The sequence below is a fragment of the Sapajus apella genome, unplaced genomic scaffold (assembly GCF_009761245.1).
Source record: "Sapajus apella isolate SASKATOON/1434 unplaced genomic scaffold, GSC_monkey_1.0 scaffold86, whole genome shotgun sequence".
Lineage (NCBI taxonomy): Eukaryota > Metazoa > Chordata > Mammalia > Primates > Cebidae > Sapajus > Sapajus apella.
The window spans coordinates 9,100,558-9,105,781 of NW_022437026.1; the positions used below are offsets into that span (position 1 = coordinate 9,100,558).

The 5,224-nt window shown below is 37.4% G+C and overlaps 1 long non-coding RNA gene across 1 annotated transcript; it reads left to right on the forward strand.

Moving 5' to 3' along the window:
- The first annotated feature begins 6 nt into the window (after nucleotides 1-6).
- On the forward strand, nucleotides 7-1,636 carry LOC116534339. The gene is made up of 2 exons (XR_004261666.1): nucleotides 7-800; nucleotides 1,468-1,636. It is a non-coding gene; the product is annotated as an uncharacterized LOC116534339 (long non-coding RNA).
- Nucleotides 1,637-5,224: the final 3,588 nt, after the last annotated feature.

Sequence of the window (5,224 nt, forward strand, 5' to 3'; positions counted from 1 at the left end):
GTAAAGGATTACCTTAACTAACGCAAAACTTCACAATCTTTCACTGAGGAAAAAAGTGAGTTTGTGGGCACTGGATAATCATGTTCTTGTATATTAACCTCTCACGTCCGCTGCAAACAAGTCTTAGAGTCATTCTTATACATTGACCATAAGGCAATGAGAGGTCCATTCTATCTAAATTTCCCTATAAAGTTGTTTGTCCTGCGCTGAATTATTCCAAAGGGATAAGAACAGTACAGTAACTGAACAAACGTCTCAGTGCTGATGTGTGACGTGACATCTAAAATTTAATCTGGTTTTGACTTGTGCTTCGATTCGGCTCACAACATTTGGGGAACTTTGTAATATATCAGGAAATACTTTCATTTGCTCATGGCTTTGAGCTAGAAAATTACCAGCATTGTAGCACGATGGTAGTGCTAAAACTCTTCTTCTTTGATTAAGGAAAGGTTCAGAGAGGAAGGTGCAATTCCAATGAGAAGAACGCAGCTGTGAAAAGGCAGCATCTACACAGTCCTGTAACTACACTCAGGTGCACCACCTGAGTACCCGGCCTCTCAATTCTGTTCCCAAGCCAGATTTCCTTTAGTTTCCTCCCACCAAGCCCAGACAGCTTAATAGAGAAATCATTTTTATTGGCTCTATAGTGAGGCTTTTTACTTTCTTTCTTAGCTTACACAGTTTATTTACAATTCACATCTTAGGTGCTTATGCCTGAATGTCTTCACTTTTTCTGTCCAATAATTTCTGTGTTTCAGATGAATTCACCTTTGAAGAATACAATGCCCCTTGCAGTGCTGGTAAAGTATAAGTGGTTCAATCTAACTCCAATTGAAAGAAACTAAATAAGCATTTCAGTTAAACAGTAAAGACTAATCCCAACTTCAAAATAAATAAGCATCTCAGTTCTCTGCATACGGCTGCTTCTTGTGATGAATGTAGTCTTTCCAAATCCTAAAATCCCCTGATGTACCATATTTCAACTGTATTATAGAATTTCTCAGAAAAAAAAAAAAAAAACGCAAGTTAAATAGAATTACCGGTGTCTTGGGTGACCTGTTTGAAGATGAATCCAAGAATTTGCCACATATAAAAACTAAATTATCTAATATGTAGTTTCCATTCTATACCTGGTGGTGATATATTCATCACTGATAGCCTTTCTAGGATATTTCTAAGTGTACACTAGTTAAAGTCAAGAAATTTGTCACTGTAATTATGCATATAGCACAGCATGAAAGGTGTGATCTATAAGACCTTCTTTTAGGCTGATTGACAGTGTTCATCTTTGACACAGAATTTGCCATGAAATCTTTGCTTCTCTATTTTTAAATATGAAAAAAATGGAGAACATCCCTATCATTAAAAGTTACTAAGTTCAAATATTTATGACTGAAATATAAAGAATTATTCTTAAATAGGTCACAGAATTTCCCTTATGTTTCTCCCTCTTCTTTTACTATTTAGAATCTCAGCAAGGAAATGCTTGAAAACAGGAGCTTATGGACCTCATCAGATGAACTTCTTCAGAAATGAAGAACAGACTTACCGAGAGAGGACAGTAAGAGAAAGAAGGGAAGATCATTGGAAATACATAAAATTTGTATGTTGAATAAATTTATGGCATTTATAACTCTATCTTTTGTTCTTTATCAATATTATATTCCCTTTCTTGAATATGTATCTATTCTCCATAGCATTTATTAAACAGCAAAAAAGCTATACAAAGAGGTGCACTCAAAAACACTACAGATGAATTAAAGTGGAATTCAAAAAAATGTCAATTAACCCACAAAAAGGAAAAAGAAAACGGCTTTTCCAAACATTGGAAACAACAGTAGGTCCATGAATAGATGAACGATTTGGCAGTCTGTGGCTCATCCTTACAGCTGGTTCTGCTGGACAGCGAAGAGGAACAAACGACTGACAGACACAAGGACTTGAGTGCGTCTCAAAAGCGTTAGGCTGCATGGGAAAAAAAGCCAATCTCAAAAGGTCACAATCTGTATAATTTCTTTTATGGGTGTGACTGTAAGTGGGTAGCATTAAAGAGTTTTTGTGGTGATGAAATCCTGCCTGTGTGGAAGTGAAATCCTGCTTCCGATTTTTGGATTTAATTCCATCTCAAATTATTTTCTTGTTTATTGGATGGTGAGTAAGTGAGTATTTAAATTGACTTGTTTTCCATGTAGTTTTCTAATGGTCCTATTAACACTGATTAACCAATTCAATCTTTTCCTGCTAATAAACCATGCCTCTGGGCCAGGTGCAGTGGCTCACGCCTGTGATCTCAGCACTTTGGGAGGCTGAGGCGGGCGGATCACGAGGTCAAGAGATGGAGACCATCCTGGCCAACATGGTAAAACCTCATCTCTACTAAAAATACAAAAATTAGCTGGGTGTGGTGGTGTGTGCCTGTAGTCCCAGCTACTCGGGAGGCTGAGTCAGGAGAATTGCTTGAAGCAGAGAGGTAGAGGTTGCAGTGAGCCGAGATCACGCCACTGCACTGCAGCCTGGCGCCTGGCAACACAGTGAGACTCTGTCTCAGAAATAAATAAATAAATAAAATAAACCATGCCTCCTTTATCACATAATAAATTATCATGCATATTAAGGCTAGTTTCTAAATGGTCTATTCTAGTCTATTCTTTCATAAGGATTCAAATATTTGAATTACGGTAGCTTAATAAAATGTTTTAATAACTGCTATGGCTGATGTATTTTCATTTCTCTGTTTTCACTTTTTCTTGTATTACTGATTTGTGTCCCTACCAAACCTCATGTTGAATTGTAATCCCCAGAATTGGAGGTGGGGTCTGGTGGGAGGTGATTAGATCGCAGAGGTGAATCCTTCATTAATGGTTTAGCACCATCCCCTTGCTGTTGTACTCGTGATAGAGTTCTGCAAGGTCTGGTTATCTAAAAGTGTGTAGTACCTCCCCCACACCTTGCTCATCGTGCTCTCGCCATGTTAGAAGCCTGGCTCCCTTTTAAGCCTTCTGCCATGATCGTAAGTTTCCTGAGGCCTCACCTCTCGAGAATCCTAGCAGAGGCCAGCATCATGCTTCCTGTACAGCCTGCAGAACTGTGAGCCAATGAAACCTCTTTTCTTGATAAATCACCCAATCTCAGATATTTCTTTATAGTGATGCAAGAATGGACTAATGGAATTACTGAGATCATTATTTGTTCAAGTTAAAACTCTAGAATCTTTTAAGTTCATTATCCCCATAGTCAATTATGTCTTGTTTGGAATTTGATTGAATATATGAATGAATTTATAATTGTCCTGAGTGTCAATTTTTTGCATCTAATCTTCCCTATTCAAACTCATTTTATATTTATTTACTCAATTCACATGAAGCAAATTCTAACTCTGACTTAATTTCTAACTTTGGACTCAACTATAAAGTTAAAGATTTGCTTCATGGACATATATTGTCGGATACTTTGAAAAAATTAAAAAATGTATACGTGAGACAAATTAGAAGATTTTTCCAAGGTAGTGAAAAGCTAAAAGAGTATTTCTCATTTGCTGATCGATGTCATTGAAAGGTTTTAAGCGAGAGAGTAGTTCTGATTTGCCTTATGGATAGTCATCTTCCAGGCAATGGCAAGAAGAAGAAAGCAAGTTTTTCCTGAATCCCAGGTTCACAACCCATTTGTGCAGAGCTGAGCTCTCTTCTTTGTGCTTAACGAAATGATTTAGGAGACATATCTCTATTCCACATTTACACAATTCTACACTTTGAAAATGATTTATTTTACTCTCATCCACATACTCATATCTCTTTGAAAGCCAAACCTGTATCTTAATCATATCTGTGCAGCCTGTTCACCCAACACAGTGCTGGGAGGTTGTGGGCACTCATCAAAACAAAGGAGTGATTGAGCGTGTCAGTGCCTGAGTGAGCCGATTTCTGTAGGTAGAAAGTTAGAGGTGACATGGAGTAACACTAAGGTGTCCGCACACGCTAGTAGGAAAAATGAGCTAGAAAAATCATTTTGACCCAAACCTGGTTTGAGCTGTTTAATGTTTCACAAACACTTTAAGGAATAAGATTTTGATATTTTTCCAAAGTCAAACTAATGAGAAGGAAAAACATTTGGTTATTTATTGGGACTTTGAGAAAACTTGTTTAAAAGTACATTTCATATTCAGTGAGCTTTGAGTGGGAAATCATGGCCACCATCTTGCAAAAGAAACTGTTAACAATTATTAGAAGGGTAAACACAAGTGATCTTTGTTATACTTTCAGTTGTATCCCCCAAAAATATATGCTGAAGCCCTAACCCCTGGTACGATGAATGTGACTTTACTTGGAAATAGCGTCCGTGCAGATGTAATAGAGATGTAAGTTAAGACAAAGTCATACTGGAGTAGTGTGGGTCCTTAACCCTGTAAGACTGGTGTCCTATCAGAAGAAATGATATGTGTACAGAGGAAAGGTGATGCAGACAGACACACAAGGAAAACTCTGTGTGACGATGGAGACAAACACAGGAACACCAAGGACTACTGACAACATCAGAAACTAAGAGAAAGGCATGGAGCAGGTTCTCTCTTAGAGCGTTCAGTAGGATCATGATCCTACCAATGCCTTGATTTTGCACTGCCACCCTCCAGAACCAACAGAGAATGAATTTATGTTGTGGTAAGCCGCTGACTCCGCAGTATTCTGTTACGGCAGTCCTAAAAAATTATTATAATTTCCAATTAAAATAATATCTTCTCATTCATTGGCCAAGTTTACTTAGCAAATTTTTAATTGTCTTTTAAGCAGCTCCAAATGGTTGAGTGGAGGAAGAATACATGTTTTACATATTTCCACAGAGTTTAATTTCACAATGAAAATGTCTTCTGTAATTTAAAACAAGCCAAAAAATATTAAAATCTGGCCCAGTGCAGTGGCTCACAATTATAGTCCCAGCTACTCAAGAGGCTAAGGGTAGAGGGTTGCTCAAACCCAGGAGCTGGAGACCAACCAGGGCAACACGATGAGAACTCATCTCTATTTTAAAAAAATAAATAAATAAGAAAATCTGAGAGGTGAGGTTCAGTTTTCCATTTCTAGCCTTCTGTTATGCTTAGAGCTTGTCTCACAAAAGACAAATCTCTGTGTTCTTAAAGTTCCCCAGGAACAACTTTCTTTTATTTCTGTGGTAATAAGGAAAAAGATGATTTATAATAAAAAAGCAAATCTATGCATGAATGTCTGGGTGA